This window comes from Eleutherodactylus coqui, chromosome 1 (genome assembly GCF_035609145.1).
Source record: "Eleutherodactylus coqui strain aEleCoq1 chromosome 1, aEleCoq1.hap1, whole genome shotgun sequence".
Taxonomy (NCBI): Eukaryota; Metazoa; Chordata; class Amphibia; order Anura; family Eleutherodactylidae; genus Eleutherodactylus; species Eleutherodactylus coqui.
Genome location: NC_089837.1, coordinates 140,739,805 through 140,761,726, shown reverse-complemented (window position 1 = coordinate 140,761,726; position 21,922 = coordinate 140,739,805).

Here is a 21,922-nt window from a genome sequence, read left to right as displayed (position 1 = left end):
TGGGACCGCTCACGTCCTACCCACACCTAGAATAGTGGGTCCTACCTCGGTGCTGGTATCTGCGGCGTATTATGCCACCTCCTCCAAAGCCCCCCCTCCTCCTCCTCGCCACCTCCACCTCTCAATTAAGAAGTGTGAGCACGTCACCAGCAGTCGGTAGCGCACGGCATGGCAGCACAGTGATGGGCAAGCGTCAGCAAGCCGTGCTGAAACTAAAAAGCTTAGGTAACAAGAGGCACATGGCCCCCGAGCTGTGGCAGGGTCTGACAGAGCAGACCAACCTCCGGCTTTCGCCGCTGAGCCTCCAACCGGGCATGGACATGTGTGACAATGGCTGTAACCTGGGGCAGCTCGGCAGCCTCACACATGTGCCATGCCTGGCCCACATCTTCAATCTGGTGGTTCAGCGGTTTCTGAAAAACTACCCCCACCTGTCTGACCTGCTTGGCAAGGTATGCCGCTATCGCCCACACTTTCAAAGAGGGTCGCTGCCTGGCCCAGCCAACCCTCTGCAGTGTATCTCTCCGGATCCTCCTCATCGCAGACGCACTTATAAATCGACATGAGGGGGGGGTGGCTATGAAGCGAGAGTGTGGCTTGAGGGCAGCTGAACGCTGGGCAGGGAAAAGTTTGTGTGCGCTGTGGAGGGTTTTGTGTGCACTGTCGTGCGGGGGGTTGGACAGCAATGCCAGCATGTAACCTAGAAGAAGAGGCAGCGGTGTCACCCACAGGCAGTGGTTGCAGCTAGTGTGGTGCTTGGCTAAGATGTGCCAGCGCGTGTGCCATGCTAATGAGCGTCTGTCCCAAGTAAATAGTTAGGGGGGTGACCGCCAGGCTCTTGCCTCCATTTTGGCTTAATAGTGGGACCTGGGAGCCTCAGATGCAGCCATGTGTTTCTGTTGTGTTTCCATGACTTTCTGCTGTTTTCAGGTGTTTCACAAATCATCCCCTATGCGGAGCATCGGTCCTATACAAAAATACTTGAGTCCCCCATTGACTTCAATGGGGTTCGTTACTCGAAACGAGCTCTCGAGCATTATGGAAAGTTCGACTCGAGTACAGAGCACCCGAGCTTTTTGGTGCTCGCTCATCTCTATTCTTTAACTAACTTTTCTATTTTTTTGTTTCCAAAAAGGGTCTTGAACTTTATCACTTGATCGCTCATAGAGTATAATGCAATACCATATCAAGCCATGCCTTGATAGGCAGTCAGCCAACAAAGCCATGGGGGTAGAGTTGAGCAAACATACTCTGCCGAGCTTGATTCTCGTTCGAGGATTAGCGTACATAATGGTGCTCGTTACTCGAACGAGCATCACGCCGTGTTCGACCCCGCTCCAGTTTTTGGCTCCTCCCTGCTGTGATGGTCCTGTTTTGGTCCCTCCCCGCTGCAACGCAGCGCGCGTGTCAATGGTAAATTTTTTTGTCTGTCAGGCAGGGGGAGAGAGAGAGAGAGAGAGAGAGAGAGAGAGAGAAAACCAAGGGAAAAAAAAAGCTCGGGACCGGCGTCCCACATACAAAAATGCTCGAGTCTCCCATTGTAGTCATTGGAGTTCGTTATTCGAGTAGAGCTCTCGAATTTTCCAAAAAGTTCGACTCGAATAACGCGGACCTGAGCATTTGGGTGCTCGCTCATCTCTACATGGAGGTCTTTTCAAAAGGCATTCAAAACTGACAATGCCATTTGAAGGGTTAACAGCTGTAATCAGTTCAGGCTGATTGTGGCTGTTGCAGGCAGCCTGCTTCATACAAACCCTGCGCGTCCATGACGTAAATATACGTCATGTGTCATTAGGAGGTTAACCCCTTAGTGACGGAGCTTTTTTGCTTTTTTCCATTTTTGTTTTTTCCTACTCCCTTTTAAAAAATCGTAGCTCCTTTATTTATCCATCGACGTCGCTGTATAAGGGCTTGTTTTTTGCGGGATGAGTTGTATTTTTCAATGGCACTATTTATTGTACCATATAATTTACTGAAAAACTTTTTAAAAATGCTAAGCGGAGAGAAATGGGAAAAAAAACGACATTCCACCATTTTCGGTGCGTCCTGTTTCTACGGCGCACAAACTGCAACAAAAACGACCTGATATTTTTATTCTATGGGTCAGTACGATTGCTACGATACCAAACTTATATAGTATTTTTTTTGCTGTAGTACTTGTATTTCTTTTTTAAAGATATTAAACTTTTTAAAATTATTTTCTGCGGTCATTTTGTGCGCGCAATACGTTTTTTATTTTTTGGTCGACACAGTTGTGCAAGGGCTCATTTTTTGCGGGATGTCCTGTAGTTTCCGATAGTATCAATTTGGAATACATACGACTTTTTGATCGCTTTTTATTGCGTTTTTTTCTGGGAGACAGGGTAACTAAAAAAGTGTATTTCTGGCGTTCTTTTTTTTTTTGGACGACGTTCACCGTGCAGGAAAAATAATGCGCTACTTTGATAGATCGGACTTTTACAATATCAAATACATATTTTTATTTTATGATTTAGATTTTTTAATAATAGATATGGCAAAAGGGGGGTGATTTAAACTTTTATAACTTTTTTTTAACAATTAAAAAAACTTTATTGATTTTCTTTTTACTTTACTTTGAAGTCCCCCTGGGGGACTTTAACATGCGATGCTTTGATCGCTCCTGCAGTATGACGTAATGCTATAGCATTACGTCATACTGCTTTTTTACAGGCAGTCTATCAAGCCACCCTGTATGGATGGCTTTATAGGCAGTCTGTTAGGGCAGCCCTGGGGCCATTCATTAGGCCCCCAGCTGCCATGACACCTGCACGGCTCCCGCGATCTCACCGTGGGGGGGGGGGGGGGGGGCGTGCGGGACCCTCAAACAGCGTTCGGGGGATTTAAATGCCACTGTCAGAATTGACAGCGGCATTTAAAGGGTTAATAGCCGCACTTGGCCGAACGGCCGAGCGCGGCTATTGCCCCCGGGTGTCAGCTGTAATAAACAGCTGACGCTTGCGCTGTATGGAGGGAGATAGCGACGCTACCTCCCTCCATACACGTCCTGCAACAGCAGGACGTAGTTTTACGATAGCCCCGTCACTAAGGGGTTAATATCTGCATTCAAACTGCATAACTGTTATATTCACTAACTGAATAAAAATGCAAAGTTCAAAGTGTACATTTTGATTAAAATATGTGAGTACACATAGTCAAAGAAATTTAGTTGCCTTTAAGGGTGGATGCCTTTAAGGCATCAGAAAAGATTTTCTAATGTCCTTTCCTTGGAACTGTAGATAACTATAAACACAGACTTTTCTCTGAATTTGGAGAACATCTAGATAGCCAAGATATTATCAGCAAAAAAAACTTACAGGATGCTGGACATGTGGGAAACATGCCCCATCATTGTCCAAGATATCCCAAGAATTATGTAGCCTGGATCGTTAACCTTGCAGATGTTATTTGTTTACGCCAAATATGGTTTCAGCCACGTAGAACATTCTTTTAGCATCGGAAGATTATTTTATGGCCAAATATGTATGTAACCATGTACATTGATTATGTAATTTGTCCTTCCTATTTCTATATGTTTTGTAACACCTCCTTTTTACCCATTCTAAAAACTGACAGGGAGCAGTTCCCAGTAGTGGCTGCTGCCCTTCATTCAATTCAGATCTGTGTAGTCTGAGTTCATTCTAAGGCCTTAGTCAGATGGGCGTTTTTTCGCACGATTTGCGCATGCGCATGCGATTCGCGCATATATAGAACCAATGGTTCGCTATGGTATCGGTCACATGTCCGCTTTTTATGCGGATATGCGATAAATTATAGGACACGACGATTCGCAGATCGCGCCTATCTGCGTTCGGCGTTTTATGTGCGCACCAAAATCATTTTTTTCGCCGGTCAGTCTAAGTTTCATGCACATTTTGATGCGCACGGCGATTTTTCTCCGGTCAGACGGGCGTTTTGCTGCGACGATTAACGCGGCTAGGTGCAGATTTTTCCCGCGATTTTTCGCCTCCGGTCATGCGATTTGCGCATGCGACATGCGATGCGCAAATCGCGCGAAAAAACGCCCGTCTGACTAAGGCCTAAGGGTATAGTCACATGCGACTCCTTGGTATTAATGTTACCTGATCAGGTAATTTCTTTAGATTACTTTGCCAATATCAACACAACACAACCTTTTATAGATTGGACCCTACACTGATAGTCAACCCTCTTTCGACCTAACCCTTTAAATGTACTCAGGGATAATTAGACCTAGCTATTTACTGTGATTAAAGGTCATTAGGACAAATGGGTTAATAGGGTGTACTCCACAAATGCAAATGTAAAAAGAGACATCGCTACAGCACTATTACAAATATTTAATGTCTGCCTTAAAATGTAAGTAAAATTCTGAAATGAAAGATTCACCGCACCCCCACATTGTAGGGGAGATTGAATGGAGCAATGGGTGAGCATGGACTGTGCTGCTCCATTCATTTTCAATATCCACATTAATGCAATGTTGTGCCAATAAGAATATTTCTTTTAATTTTCTTTGTTATACACATTTGCATAGCAGACACCATGATTACATTAGTCCCAGTCACAGGCTCACAATCAAAATCCACCCATCAGTATGTTTTTGAAATGAATAAAAACAGCTAAGCTTACATTTGTATCAAGTACTCCATCCAATGAAGACACTTGTGATAAACACAAAATAAACTGTAAAAATAATATACAAGACAGTGCAGAGTTTGTGTACACCACTAAAATGTATATTGGCAAGAGCCTATAAGGCTGAAATGGAAGCCATACAACACACTACATGGCCTTCATCTGAAAAATTGGTAAAAATATATGTAGCACACAAATATCTACAATACTGCCAACATTAAATGTTTTTGTTTAATGCCAAGTATAAAAATATTACCAAATAATTCATATCACAGAAGTAGTAAAGTAGTTATAAAAATCTTTCCTTGAAAACCTATCTGTATGTATGTATGTATAATTTTCATCTGTGGTTAATGAAGGCTTAAACACATTGGCATTTGGCAAATACATTCGCCTCTATGGAGCATATTTGCGCATGAACCAGTGAAAAGTCTTTTTTTTTTTTAAATTGTTCAAACTCCGCAGGGGTTTTTTTTTATTACTATATGTGTGATACTGCTTTACTCCTCTTTCTCTTTGTGGGTTTAGGTTTTTTTGTTTTTTAGGGCTTAAACAGCTGGGCGTACTTTCGTTCCATTATATGGCCGTGAAAATCACAACAGCATAATGGCCCAAAATGAAAACATTGATCTCAATGGTTTCGTTTCCACTATCAGGATTTGTGTGAGTTAATACGACGCATGAGAAAAGGATAGGACTTGCCCAATCTTTCTGGAAGGTAGGTTTTCTATGTGCAAGAAAGATCCGGCAGGATCTATCTTCTTGCTATTTTTTCAAACTCCTGCAGAGTTTGAATTGTCCGAGACAAAAAAAAAAAAAACAGGTTCATGCTCTAATACACTTTGTACCGACAAGCGTATTAGTGCCTGTGCCCATGTGTTTTTTGCCCTCAGAGTCTATATGATGTAACTGTACATAGAGATAACAATGTGCCCAGCCCTAATATTATTTATTTTCTAAATTCCTGCTCCTCTTCTGTTAAAATAATAAACAATCATATAGTCTGTGCTGACAGGTGGTAGTCAACCTGTTAAAAGAGCCTCACAGGCTGCAGCAGCCTTACAAAACCCAATGCTTGATCACTGAGTCCTGTGATTGCCAGCAGCACCCTGTGATGTTCTATACACACAGGCTGCTACTGCATGTAAAAGTAATCTCATAGGGAAGACCTGGAGCTGCTGTATAAATAGAGATAAGCGAGCGTACTCGTCCGAGCTTGATGCTCGTTCGAGTATTAGGGTGTTCGAGATGCTCGTTACTCGAGACGAGCACCATGCGGTGTTCGGGTTACTTTCACTTTCATCTCTGAGACATTTGCACGCTTTTCTGGCCAATAGAAAGACATGAAAGGCATTACAACTTCCTCCTGTGATGTTCCAGCCCTATACCACCCCCTGCAGTGAGTGGCTGGGGAGATCAGGTGACACGCGAGTATTAAAATCTGCCCCGCTCGCGGCTCGCCACAGATGCATTCTGACAGAGATCAGGGACAGCGCTGCTGATGCTGCTGCTGCTATAGGGAGAGTGTTAGGAGTTATATTAGGCTTCAAGAACCCCAATGGTCCTTCTTAGGGCCTCATCTGACCGTGTGCAGTACTGTTGAGGCTGCTGTGAGCAGTGTTGCACTTTTTTTTTTTTTGTATATCGGGTGTGCAGAGCATTGCGTCCTCAGTCTGCAGTCATTGTACAGAGTATAGGGACAGTACTGGTGAGGCAGGGAAAGAGATATACAGGCTATATAGGCAGTGGGCTTTTTCAAAAAAATTGGGGAAAAAAAGTATATTTGGGCTGCCTGTGACCGTCTTCAGTGTACTGCGTGTCTGCTGGGGGTAGTAGTCCTAATTAATACGCAGCTAAGCGTTACAGCAGGCTTGCGCAAAATTGTTTCCTGGCTCTGCTGTCTCCGTTACATCACCACCGTCATCCCGCCAGAGGGAAACAGTATACATAATATACGCTGCCTACAGTATCTGTCTGCTGTATCAGCTCAGCATTTAAAAAAATTGAAGCAAAATACTTAAGGCCTACTAGTGGCCTTTGGCTACTTGACTGCTTCTGCGCTGTGAATTCCACTAGCTGAGTCATACGCACCTATGTCACAGTGCAGGCGTGCGCAAAATTGTTTCCTGGCTCTGCTGTCTCCGTTACATCTCCGCCGTCATCCCGCCAGAGGGAAACAGTATACATAATATACGCTGCCTACAGTATCTGTCTGCTGTATCAGCTCAGCATTTAAAAAAATTGAAGCAAAATACTTAAGGCCTACTAGTGGCCTTTGGCCACTTGACTGCTTCTGCGCTGTGAATTCCACTAGCTGAGTCATACGCAGCTACGTCACAGTGCAGGCGTGCGCAAAATTGTTTGCTGGCTCTGCTGTCTCCGTTACATCACCGCCGTCATCCCGCCAAAGGGAAACAGTATACATAATATACGGGGCCTACAGTATCTGTCTGCTGTATCAGCTCAGCATTTAAAAAAATTGAAGCAAAATACTTAAGGCCTACTAGTGGCTTTTGGCTACTTGACTGCTTCTGCGCTGTGAATTCCACTAGCTCAGTCATACGCACCTACGTCTCAGTGCAGGCGTGCGCAAAATTGTTTCCTGGCTCTGCTGTGCGTTCCGTAAGTGAAGTCAGCCTCCAACCACAGGCCAATAAGCGGCACATTTTATTACAGCGTTCTGTTTCTGCTCTACTCGTAATACACCATGCTGAGGGGTAAGGGTAGGCCTAGAGGACATGGACGCGGGCGAGGACGCGGAGGCCCAAGTCAGGGTGTGGGCACAGGCCGAGCTCCTGATCCAGGTGTATCGCAGCCGACTGCTGCGGGATTAGGAGAGAGACAAATTTCAGAGGTCCCCAGATTCATCTCACAATTAACCCCTTGAGTGGCGGGTTTCCTACCACCCTGTCGTGCCCACCAGGGCAGGTTTTTTAAAATGGTCTAATCATTGAATTTCAACTAATTTTGCAGTTGCGTCTCAAGAGCCATAACTTTTTCATTTTTCCATTGACATGGCCATATAAGGGCTTGTTTTTTGCGGGACAAGTTGTGATTTTTTTAAACAGGGGGGAGGAAAAAAAGAAATGGGGAAAAAAGAAAAAAAGGGGCCATGTCATTAAGGGGTTAAATAATGTATTAACTTCCTTATCTGGGTCATTACGACGCATGGATACCACATGTGTGATTATATTTTTGATTTTTTACAAAGTAAAGGGAGACAAGTGTTTTTATAATTTTTTTAAATAATTTTTTTACTTTTTTTTTTCTTTTTTTTTCTTTTGTCCCTTTAGGGAACTTCCACAGGGACCCATCAGGACCCCTGATCACATTCCGGGGGTCCGATGGTGACAGCCCTTTACATGCTGCAGTGACAGCCCTTTACATGCTGCAGTCACATAGACTGCATCATGTAAAGGGTTAACACAGCAGAGATCGGAGGTTTTCTCTGATCTCTGCTGTAAGAGCTAGTACCTAGCTGTCCTCTGACAGCTAACAACCAGCTCTCCCTGCCACAGAGACCATCGGCTTGCTTCTGACAAGCCGATGGTCTCTATGGCAACCTGTAAACAAACCAGTGCAGGAGATTGCCGGCATGTCGGCAATATCTTCTGCTGGTTTTTCAAAGCCCTTGCTTTGTTCTCTGTGGGACTGTGCAGGCAGAGCACAGTGTCACAGCTTGTGGCATTGTGCTCTGCAGCTCCCATAGTGATACATAGCCCGGAAATCTTCCGGGCTATGTTGCTATGAGCAGTGGAGCTCGTCCCGGAAAATTTACGGGCGTGCCACTCAAGGGGTTATTGGGTCCACGCGGTAGACCTTTATTAGAAAATGAGCAGTGTGAGCAGGTCCTGTCGTGGATGGCAGAAAGTGCATCCAGCAATCTATCGACCACACAGACTTCTACGCCGTCCACTGCTGCAACTCTGAATCCTCTGGCTGCTGCTCCTCCTTCCTCCCAGCCTCCTCACTCCATTACAATGACACATTCTGAGGAGCAGGCAGACACCCAGGAACTGTTCTCGGGCCCCTGCCCAGAATGGCCAGCAATGGTTCCTCTCCCACCGGAGGAGTTGGTCGTGATCCCCCGGGGTCCGGGGCATGAGGCTGGGGACTTCCGGCAACTGTCTCAAGAGCTTTCAGTGGGTGAGGAGGACGAAGACGATGAGACACAGTTGTCTATCAGTGAAGCAGTAGTAAGGGCAGTAAGTCAAAGGGAGGAACGCACAGAGGATTCGGAGGAAGAGCAGCTGGACGATGAGGTGACTGACCCCACCTGGTTTGCTGAGCCTACTAAGGACAGGTCTTCAGAGGGGGAGGCAAGTGCAGCAGCAGGGCAGGTTGGAAGAGGCAGTGCGGTGGCCAGGGGTAGAGGCAGGGCCAGACCGAATAATCCACCAACTGTTTCCCAAAGCGCCCCCTCGCGCCATGCCACCCTGCAGAGGCCGAGGTGCTCAAAGGTCTGGCAGTTTTTCACTGAGAATGCAGACGACCGACGAACTGTGGTGTGCAAGGTTTGTCGCGCCAAGATCATCTGTGGAGCCACCACCACCAGTCTCACCACCACCAGCATGTGCAGACATATGATGGCCAAGCACCCCACAAGGTGGGACGAAGGCCGTTCACCGCCTCCGATTTGCACCACTGCCTCTCCCCCTGTTCCCTTAACCTGCCACTGAGATCCAACCCCCCTCTCAGGACACAGGCACTACCGTCTCCCGGCCTGCACCCACACCCTCACCTCCGCTGTCCTCGGCCCCATCCCGCAATGTCTCTCAGCGCAGCGTCCAGCCGTCGCTAGTGCAACTGTTTGAGCGCAAGCGCAAGTACGCCGCCACGCACCCGCATGCTCAAGCGTTAAACGTGCACATAGCCAAATTGATCAGCCTGGAGATGCTGCCGTATAGGATGTGGAAACGGAGGCTCTCAAAAACATGATGGCGGCGGCGGCCCCCCGCTACTCGGTTCCCAGTCGCCACTACTTTTCCCGATGTGCCGTCCCAGCCCTGCACGACCACGTCTCCCGCAACATTGTACGCGCCCTCACCAACGCGGTTACTGCCAAGGTCCACTTAACAACGGACACGTGGACAAGCACAGGCGGGCAGGGCCACTATATCTCCCTGACGGCACATTGGGTGAATTTAGTGGAGGCTGGGACAGAGTCAGAGCCTGGGACCGCTCACGTCCTACCCACCCCCAGAATTGCGGGCCCCAGCTCGGTGCTGGTATCTGCGGCGGTGTATGCTTCCTCCACTAAACCACCATCCTCCTACGCAACCTCTGTCTCGCAATCAAGATGTGTCAGCAGCAGCACGTCGCCACCAGTGGGTGTCGCGCGGCGTGGCAGCACAGCGGTGGGCAAGCGCCAGCAGGCCGTGCTGAAACTACTCAGCTTAGGAGAGAAGAGGCACACTGCCCACGAACTGCTGCAGGGTCTGACAGAGCAGACCGACCGCTGGCTTTCACCGCTGAGCCTCCAACCGGGCATGGTCGTGTGTGACAACGGCCGTAACCTGGTGGCGGCTCTGCAGCTCGGCAGCCTCACGCACGTGCCATGCCTGGCCCACGTCTTTAATTTGGTGGTTCAGCGCTTTCTGAAAAGCTACCCACGCTTGTCAGACCTGCTCGGAAAGGTGCTCTGGGTCAGCGCACATTTCCGCAAGTCCAAGACGGACGCTGCCACCCTGCGGACCCTGCAACATCGGTTTAATCTGCCAGTGCACCGACTGCTGTGCGACGTGCCCACGCGGTGGAACTCTACGCTCCACATGTTGGTCAGACTCTATGAGCAGCATAGAGCTATAGTGGAATACCAACTCTATGCCTCTTGAGAAGTTCCCTGCAAAGCATAAAGGCAGACGCTTTGCGCTCGGAAACGGAGGTGGGGGAAGACAGTATGTCGCTGGATAGTCAGAGCACCCTCATGTCTATATCTCAGCGTGTTGAGGAGGAGGAGGAGGAGGGGGAGGAGCATGAGGAGGAGCGGGAAGAGACAGCTTGGCCCACTGCTGAGGCTACCCATGCTGCTTGCCTGTCATCCTTTCAGCGTGTATGGCCTGAGGAGGAGGATCCTGAAAGTGATCTTCCTAGTGAGGACAGCTATGTGTTGCGTACAGGTACCCTGGCACACATGGCGGACTTCATGTTAGGATGCCTTTCTTGTGACGCTCGCGTTACACGCATTCTGGCCACTACGGATTACTGGGTGTACACACTGCTCGAACCACGGTATAAGGAGAACCTTTCCACTCTTATACCCGAAGAGGAAAGGGGTTTGAGAGTGATGCTATACCACAGGACCCTGGCAGACAAACTGATGGTAAAATTCCCATCCGACAGCGCTAGTGGCAGAAGGCGCAGTTCCAAGGGCCAGGTAGCAGGGGAGGCGCGGAGATCAGGCAGCATGTACAGCGCAGGCAGGGGAACACTCTCTAAGGCCTTTGCCAGCTTTATGGCTCCCCAGCAAGACTGTGTCACCGCTCCCCAGTCAAGGCTGAGTCGGCGGGAGCATTGAAAAAGGATGGTGAGGGAGTACGTAGCCGATCGCACGACCGTCCTCGATGACGCCTCTGCCCCCTACAACTACTGGGTGTCGAAGCTGGACACATGGCCTGAACTCGCGCTGTATGCCCTGGAGGTGCTTGCTTGTCCTGCGGCTAGCGTTTTGTCAGAGAGGGTTTTTAGTGCGGCTGGGGGAATCATCACGGATAAGCGTACCCGCCTGCCAACTGATAGTGCCGATAGACTTACACTCATAAAGATGAACAAAGCCTGGATTTCCCCAGACTTCTCTTCTCCACCAGCGGACAGCAGCGATACCTAAACAATACGTAGGCTGCACCCGCGGATGGAAGCATCGTTCTCTATCACCATCAAAAACGGGGACCTTTTAGCTTCATCAATCTGTGTATTATATTCATCCTCCTCCTCCTGCTCCTCCTCCTGAAACCTCACGTAATCACGCCGAACGGGCAATTCTCATGAAACTTGCACCTGAACCAATTTTTATTTTAACTGGGCTGCCTCCAGGCCTAGGTACAAATTAAGCCACATTAACCAAAGCGATTAATGGGTTTCACCTGCCCTCTTGGTTGGGCATGGGCAATTTTTCTGAGGTACATTAGTACTGTTGGTACACCAATTTTTTTGGGCCCTCGCCTACAGTGTAATCCTAGTCATTTTTATGGGCTTCGCCTGCACTCATGGTACAGCAAGGTCTGTGGGGTTGGCCTACACTTTTGCTACATAAATGTAACTGGGGCCTTGTCTATACTGCAACTACTGAAATGTGCAAGAGACTGTTAACTCCCTAAACTGCTGCAACGGGAATGTTACTGTGTCCTGTCTTGACTGCTACTACTACTGAAATGGAACTAATACTGTGCTCTCCCTATACTGCTGCTTCGGAATTGTTACTGGGGCCTATCTTGATTGCTACTATTACTGAAATGGAACTAAGACTGTGCTCCCCCTATACTGCTGCTAGTGATATGTTACTGGGGCCTGTCTTGACTGCTACTACTACTGAAATGGAACTAATACTGTGCTCCCCCTATACTGCTGCTAGTGATATGTTACTGGGGCCTGTCCAGGCTGCTACTACTACTGAAATGGAACTAAAACTGTGCTCCCCCTATACTGCTGCTAGTGATATGTTACTGTGGCCTGTCTTGACTGCTACTACTACTGAAATGGAACTAAGACTGCGCTCCCCCTATACTGCTGCTTCGGAATTGTTACTGGGGCCTGTCTGGACTGCTACTACTACTGAAATGGAACTAATACTGTGCTCCCCCTATATTGCTGCTAGTGATATGTTACTGGGGCCTGTCCCTAATGCTACCGCTTAAATGTTACTAATTCTGGGCTCTACCTATACCGCTGCTAATGCTATGTCACTGGGGTGTTGGAAACGGAGGCTTCCCAAAGACATGATGGTGGCGAGGCCATTTCCCACCAACGCGGTTACTGTTAAGGGGCATATAACCACGGACACGTGGAGAGGACATGTAGTGCCTCAAAAACATCCCCCTCCTCCTCCAACAATGAAAACATTCTTGGCAAATACCTTTGCATAGGTCCGTCTGGTGGCAGTCCAAGAATTTCACCTTTACTGACACAACAAGAGAGCCCCCCCCACCATCCTCCCGCCACGGCCCACTTAATCCTGGCCACATTCCGAAAACCAACTAAATAAAACCGCACTACTAGGTCTGCAGTCGCCACCACATTCCCACAAACGCGGTTACTGTTAAGGTACATATCACCACTCTGACTGGGGCATGCACTGTGGCCCGAAGCACACCTGTATTGTATGTGACGTTAGCTCTGCTGAGCAGGGCACTACAATAGGATACATTAATGCACCGCCGAAGCCCACCTGCATTTAATCTGACGTTAGCTTTGCTGTCCAGGGCACTGCAATGGGATAAATTTATGTACCGCCGGTGGCTTCCTGGGACCCACCCATGCTGTCGGTCCACACGGACTTCACAATAGGGAATTGTACCTGCCTGTGTCTACTTATAAAAAACCCCAGTCTGACTGGGGCATGCAGTGTGGGCCGAAGCCCACCTGCATTTAATCGGACGTTACCTCAGCTGTGATGGACACTGCAATGGGATATATTTATGTACCGCCGGTGGCTTCCTGGGACCCACCCATGCTGTGGGTGCACACGGAATTCCCATTGCGGAGTTGTACCTGCCTGTGACTATTTATAAAAAACCCTGGTCTGACTGGGGCATGCAGACACCTTGACAGAATGAATAGTGTGTGGCACATGGGTTCCCCATTGCTATGTCCACGTATGCAGCTCCTGATGGAGGTGGCACAGGATTGGATTTCTCATTGCTTCTGTACAGCATTGTGGGCTATCGCCCCGCCCCTTTTAAAGAGGGTCGCTGCCTGGCCGTGCCAACCCTCTGCAGTGTGTGCCTGCGGTTCCTCCTCATATCAGACGCACTTATAAATAGACATGAGGGTGGTGTGGCTATGAGGCCAGCATGTGGCATGAGTGCAGCTGAAGGCTACGCAGGGACACTTTGGTGTGCGCTGTGGACACTGGTTCGTGCGGGGGGATTGGGCAGCATGTTACCCAGGAGAAGTGGCAGCGGAGTGTCATGCAGGCAGTGATTGTGCTTTGTTGGAGGTAGTGTGGTGCTTAGCTAAGGTATGCCTTGCTAATGAGGGTTTTTCTGAAGTAAAAATTGTTGGGAGGGGGGGGGCATTCTTGCCGCTATTGTGGCTTAATAGTGGGACCTGGGAACTTGAGATGCAGCCCAACATGTAGCCCCTCGCCTGCCCTATCCGTTGCTGTGTCGTTTCCAGCACTTTCTTGAATTTCCCAGATTTTCACAAATGAAAACCTTAGCGAGTATCGACGATATACAAAAATGATCGGGTCGTCCATTGACTTCACTGGGGTTCGTTACTCGAAACGAACCCTCGAGCATCGCGAAAAGTTCGTCTCGAGTAACGAGCACCCGAGCATTTTGGTGCTCGCTCATCTCTATGTATAAACTCAACAGGGAGCTGTGGGAGATGAGATTGCTTATTATTTTTACATGTGGAGAGGAGGAATTTAGAAAAACTTGGACAACCTCTTCAATGTATTGCCATGTAAGAAACAGTATGTGAATAATTAACCTGTTAGTGACGAAAGGCATTTGCACCTTAATGACCAACTAATTTTTCAGTTTTTTTCATCATCGCATTCCAGGAGCCAAACTTTTTAGTTTTTGAATCGACATAGCCATATTTGGGCTTGTTTATTACAGGACAAGTTGTATTTTTAATGACATCATTTTTGGGTACACATAATGTACTGGAGTGGAATTGGGGGAAAATAAAGAAGTTCTGGCATTTGTTTTTTGGATTTCATTTTTACATCATTTAGTGTACAAAATAAATAATGTAATAACATTATTCTCTGGGTCAGCACAATTCCGGCAATACCAAGTTTATACAATTTTTTTATGTTTTGCTTTTTTTATATGCAAAAGTATTTTTTTTTAAAGATTTTCTTTTGTTTTGCATCATTCCAAGAGCCATAGCATATTTATTTTTCCATCAATGGAGCTTTGTAAGGGCTTATTCTTTTACGGTATGAACTCTAGTCTTCATTTATTCAATTCTTAGAAAAATACAACATTTTAATTGCTTTTTATTCCTTTTTTTTCTAGAGGCAAGATTAACGAAATCTGCAATTCTGGCATGTTTTTTTTTAACAACATTCACCATGCAGTATTAATAATATGTTAAATTAATTCTGTAGGCCAGTATGATTACACGAATACTATATTTATATAGGTTTTGTTTTTACAACTTTTTCACACTTTATGAAAAAAAAATGTATTTTTTGTTTATCGCTGCATTCAAAGATCCCTAATATTTTTCTTTTTTCTCAAGGATGGTACCATTTGTTGATCTATGTGACAATTTAATCATTGAATTGAATTTCTATTCCAAGGCAAGATAGGCAAAATTAGCTATTTTTGCCATGCCTTTTCTTTTTTTTTTTCCATTACGTGCACTCTGCGATTTAAATAATGTACATATTTTTTTCTCTGTTTCTTTACCACATATTGTGATTGTTCTCAGTAAGACAAACCAAGTAATCTTGTAGATATGATACCTTTAAACCCTTTCCAAACGACTGTCTGACGTCTTCCTACATTCTGATTGAAGCTTGTACAGCTCCAATGTGAGAAGACATCCGACAGAGTATTCTTACTATCTATTGCCAGCCACTCTCCTGTCAGAGCCTCTCTGGCACGCAAACACTGGCTTTAGCCAGCAGATGGCACCGTTGTATAACAGCAAATAGAGAAAGCCTTTTAGAAAACCCTGAATCCAAAATTGGATTGGAAAGGGTTAATGGATAACAAAAATACATAGTGTTATGGCAAGATTTTGGGTCTTCTATGGATCCCTCCTCAGGCTTAATGAAAATTATTTGGATGGTGGCACATATATATATATATATATATATATATATATATATATATATATATATATATATATATATATATATATATATATATATATATATATATATATATATATATATATATATATATATATATATATATATATATATACAAATGCAGAGTCTAATTCCCTTTTGACCTAAATGCAATTTGTATATACTTGTATAAATACATATGCCCCATCCAAATTAGTTTCATTAAGGCCTCAGTCACACGGGCGCATCGGCACCCGTACACCGGCGCCGATGCGCCCGTGTGACTGACACCAGCAGACGGACGTACCTGCAGACGGCCGTCTCTCTGCAGCACCGGAGGAAAGAACATGTGACCGGCTTCATTGCCGGTCATGTGTTCTTTCCTCCGGCGCTGCAGAGAGATGGCCGTCTGCAGGTACGTCCGTCTCCTTCCTGCAGTCACACAGGCGCATCGGCGCCGGTGTACGGGTGCCGATGCGCCCATGTGACTGAGGCCTAAGCCTGAGGTATAGTCCATTGAAGACCCGAAAGCTCACTATAACATCATGTATTTTGGTTAGCCATTAAAAGGTATCATATCTGCAAGATTACTTGCTTTCTCTTGAGAACAATCACACTTTGCTCTACTGGCTAACATTGTACCAAACCTTTTTTTCGTATTACCACATATGTGATTTTTTAATTTCTTACATAGCAAAAAGGGAGAAAGGAGGGGTTTTGAGATTTTTATTTGTATTAATTTTTTACTATTTATTTTATCACTCCCTCCCTCTTTCCCAGCTATTGGGGAATCCCTCCAGCTCTGTTGCAGGGGAATCCCTCTATCTATCCCGCTGAGATGAAGGAAGTCCCCAGCGATGAAGGAAAGTCCCGCCGGCCTTTCTTTCATCTCTCTTTCCTCTCGGAGCAGCAGCGCTTTTTTTCAGCAACATGCAGCCCGCTGCCCCTCTCTGAGATGAAGGGAGTCCTCAGTGATGAAGGGGGTTCCTCCAGGGCTTCCCTCCATCGCTTCCACTTTCTATCCCCACTGCGGGGATATCCCTTCATCTTCCTTTGCCAGCTGGCTCGCATAGTTCCCCATAAGAGGCTTCTGCACTTTGCGCACCAAAGATAGGTCAGGTCCCATCTTTTCATGCAGCAAGGAATTTGAGTTGTGTGAATTCTTTCCTCTTATCTGTGAGTTTTTTGCACGCCTAAAATTCCTTTAGCTGAATGTTTCCATAGGAAACCATTGGTTCTAATAGTCACTTTTTTGTGCAAGTAAGTTAGCTGCACGAATTACCCCATGTGAAAGAGCCCTATGGCTGCCTTCACACTTGAGATAAAATAGTGTGATTTTTACGCAACGCGAGAGTGTGTGTGAACACAGAATTATGAAACCTATGCTTTTCAATGGTTTCATTCAGATCTGCGATGTTTTCACTCATGCGATGTTGTGAGATTTAGAAATCACTGCATGTCATACCTTTCTGCAGCTTGCGATTTTTTATCGCTCATGTTTCCCTATGGAGTATCCATTTTATCACACAACGACTGGCAAATAACGAATGATGATTTGTATGCCTGCATTCTTATCTGGGAAATTTTTGCAAATGTCAAGATGGAGAAATGCCTCTACAGCGCCACCTATTAGAAGACAACATTCCTGCAAGCCAATGTCAGACCTTTTTACCTGTCTTGTAACAATGACTGGGAGCATAAGCACAATCCCAAAGCAGTCTTCTCTGTATGGTTATCGTTTCCTAGAGAAGACTCTAATTTCCCAGAGAAGTATGCATGCCTTACAAATCCCCTCACTTCTACGAGGTGCTCTCCCCAAGGGCTTAGTCACAGGGGCGCATCAGCACCCATACACAGGTGCCAGTGTGACTATGCTCTTACTGCAGGAAGAAGATGGCCGTACTTCAGGACGGGCGACTCCCCGCAGCGCAGAAGAAAGAACACATGACCGGCAATGAAGCTGGTTACATGTTCTTTCCTCCGGCGCTGCAGAGAGACGTCCGTCCTGAAGTGTGGTCGTCTCCTTCCTGGAGTAACAGGGGCGCCGAAGCCCTAAGGAGAAATTTTATTCCTTCTGACCCACATCTATAGGCCTATCATCCAGCCAATCCAGCAACCTACTGCATGCTAAGACTCTGGCTTTGGCTTATATTCTCAGAAATAGAATATTAAAAGGAAGAACATTCTTGAAGCAATGATAATAGTTTTGAAATGCCTGTGAAAATCTTAACAACAAATATTGTGCTTCTAAAAAGAACGTAAGAAAAAAAGTCTTAGAGAATCCCATTGAAAAGCTGACCTAAGAAGAACTGAATGTATATAAAAATGTCACTCTGATACGGATTCTACTAATAGTGTGCAAGAAGGAGCACACGCTATCTTCCCTATTTCTATACATAGCACAAGCTGTAAAGGGCTCATACTTTATATTACAGTATCTACTACTAAAAACTGCACCACAAAAGCAAAGAAAAGTAATGGAATTAACCTCTTTGCAAGGGGTTTGTATGAAGCAGGTGTCAATTGTGTTACAACCCTGATATCTGGCTGAAGCAAAGATGACTTTGATTCCGGCCATTTAAATCTTAGATGCCATAGTCAATGCTGACAGTGGCATCTAAGTGATTAGACAGAGGGAAGGGATGATATAGTTACAAATGGTTGTTATGGCAGCCAAAGGCCGAGTGAAAGTCTTCAGGTTGGCCATCCTAGTACTTGTTCTACATCCTGACAAGGAACAATAGAGTGAAATACAGATATATTACAGTGTATTATAAAAGCAATCAAGAGATTGCATGTTTGAGGTTAACAAAAGTAATTTAAATGATGCAATTGAAAAAGCCAGAAATAATAAAATATATTGCTATTTATCCTGCATGGTAAATATCGTAAAAATGAGAATTAAATGCAGTGCCAAAATTTTTGATTTTTTTTTGGCCACTTTCGCTCCAAAAAAAGTAAAAAATCATGACAAAATTTATACTCCTCAAAATTCTAACAATAAAACTAGCTTGCCTCACAAAAAAACAAGCCCTCACACATCTCCATTAATGAAAAAATGAAAAAGTTATGGGTGCCAGAGAGTTGTAAAAAAAAGCAAAATATAAGAATTTAATTTAAGAGTTGTAAGAAAAGTTTTTGTTTTTCAAGGTAGTAAAAGATAAATGGGGTATCATCATAATGATATTAGGGGAATATTTACCACAGAGTGAATGCCATAAAGACACAACCTAAACAAAAATGGTGCAATTGTACATTTTTGCCATTTCACTGCATTTAAAAATTTGTTAAAGGGTTTTCAGTATGTTATATGGTACATTAATTGGTACTATTAAAATAACTTAAAAAAGTGTCCTCAAGAGATCCATTTGAGGCCATATTATACTTTAAACAATAGCAAAAACACTACTTTTTCTCACTACTCTTAATTAGAGATGAGCGAGCAGACTCGCTAAGGCAAACTATTTGAGTGAGTAGTGCCTTATTCGAGTACCTGCCCGCTCGTCTCTAAAGATTCGGCTGCCGGCGCAGGTGAGCGGTGAGTTGCGGGAGTGAGCAGGGGGAAGCGGGGGGGAGAGAGTGAGAGAGAGATCTCACCTACGTTCCTCCCTGCTCTCCCCCGCCGCTCCCCGCCCCTCGCCAAATCTTTAGAGACGGGCGGGCAGGTACTCGAATAAGGCACTACTCGCTCGAGTAGTGTGCCTTAGCGAGTATGCTCGCTCATCTCTACTCTTAATGTATTTTCTCAGAGTTGATAAGTTGATAAGACTCAGCTTATCATTGAGTCTTTTAAGGCTATGTTCACGTAAAATGTTCTGTTTATGCCAATGTATGTCACTGTACTAGAGATGAGCGAACGTACTCGTTTCGAGTACTTACGCACCCGAGTACCGCCATTTTCGAGTACTTCAGTACTCGGGTGAAAAGATTCGGGGGGCGCCGGGGGGTGGGGAGAGGCGTGGCGGTGCGGGGGGTAGCAGCGGGGAACAGGGGGGGAGCCCTCTCTCTCTCCCTCTCCCCCCCACTCCCCACTGCTACCCCCCGTGCCGCCACGGCGCCCCCCGAATTTTTTCGCCCGAGTACGGAAGTACTCGGAAATCGCGGTATTCGGGCGAAAAAGGGGCGTGGCCGAGCCCGTTCGCTCATCTCTACACTGTACCCTTTGTACCCTGTATTTGAGTTTTCATGTTAAATAAATCTCCATTCGGTTTTTAAGAACCATAGTCCTTTCATGCTGAGACTTTTAATGGACTGAGTTTATGATTTTTGCCTATTGTTCCCTTCAATCAATAATTCAGTTTTAAAAGGGACTCTGGACTCTCAAAAATGGCTTGAAGCTGATTGATTGACATAGACAATTCCTCCACTCTTCATTCAGGGTGTATTCTCACATATAATTTTGATGCATATTCTGATAAATTTTTATCTAGGCAAACAGAGGAGTTTATAGGAAAAAAAGAAATGAAAGATTAATGTATATTTTATTCCTTTTGCATCAATTCCTGACGTGGGCAAAAAAATTGCATTGAGAACAGTATCTGAAGTTACCTTAAGAACTGCATATGTGAATCTAGTCCTATGCCAGCTTCACACTAGTGTATTATCACATATCAGTAATACAGATCCATAATACGGAAGTGTTACAGATGACACTATAATCTCATGTCATCCTTATTTAATCTTTGTCTGATCTGCATTTGCTGTCATAAGTTTTATTTTATACTGGGCTGATCCATATTTGCAGAAAATAATACAAATAAATACAGAGGCAAAAACAGATAAAAATAGCACTTGCCATGCTTTTAAAACAATTGAAAAATATTGTCATGAAAGCAGATAAAACACGACCACGAAAAAATAAGGAGTGTGTGACCATTTGTGTTGAGTTTATTCTCCATTTGGCCAGATTTTCAGAATTATCCTGGACGAGCAGAGGGGCAGGCATTCAGATACTGCCCTTCTGCTGATTGGACCAAAGGCTGCAGCATGGGAAGTCAGAGCAAGGAAGTGCAGGACAGTGAACTACCGGCAGAATGCTAGGCTTGCTACATGCCTCTCGCATGAAAGTGGATTGCAAACAGCAGGGCAACAGAAAAATGGGGAAGACCACCTGAAAATCAGTACTTACAAACATAATACACAGTGCAAACAGCAGCAAAGGTAAAGAGAACTTGTTATATTTTGCAAAACATGTTGAAAACCCAGTGCTCCAAGTTTGGGTCACTGGCCTATCGGGATTGCCATCTTTTACTCAGGATGAGTGGACACAATGTGTATAAAGGCTCCTGGAGACTTGCAGTTTCTTGTAAATCTAGCACTTGTCAGCATTTTTTTCATATCATAACAACACTTGTAACAGCATACAATGTCCAGGGTTCACAACCCACGGGGACTCCATCACTATCCGCCACCTGGGGCATCTAGGGGGCATCTTCCTCCATCAGACTGGTGTGACGGACCCAAACGAAATATGGTCCAGGCAGCATCAGATGTGTCCAAAATATTTTTCTCTATTCCTCCATAAAAAACTGGTGACGTTTCGACCCGTGCAAGCGTCTTTATTAAGCTCAGTTGGTACAGACAATATAACACATATAAATACAAGCCATATAATTACAAAGACATTACAGCTGTGTAGGTACAAATCATCTTAAATTAGCCGCACATCAGTTGTTTAATAGAAATGAGCGAGCGTACTCGTCCGAGCTTGATGCTCGTTCGAGTATTAGGGTACTCGAGATGCTCGTTACTCGAGACGAGCACCACGCGGTGTTCGAGTCACTTCCATTTTCTTCCCTGAGAAATTTGCGCCCTTTTCTGGCCAATAGAAAGACAGGGAAGGCATTACAACTTCCTCCTGTGAAGTTCCAGCCCTATCCCACCCCCCTGCAGTGAGTGGCTGGGGAGATCAGGTGACACCCGAGTATATAAACTGGGGCCGGCCGCAGCTCGCCACAGATGCACGCTGAGAGACATTAGAGAAAGTGCCGTCTTGCTGTAGCTGCTATAGGGAGAGTGTTAGGCTGTTATCTTCGTCTTCAAGAACCCCAACGGTCCTTCTTAGGGCCACATCTGACCGTGTGCAGTACTGTTGAGGCTGCTTTTAGCAGTTTTGCAAATTTTTTTTTTGTATGCAGACTATAGCGGCCTCAGTTTGCAGTCATTTTACTGAGTATAGGGGCAGTACTGGTGAGGCAGGGACAGTGGTACAGGGAAAGAGATATACTGGATATATAGGCAGTGGGCTTTTTCAAAAAAAATTGGAAAAAAAATCTTTGGGCTGCCTGTGACCGTGTTCAGTTTACTGCGTGTCTGCTG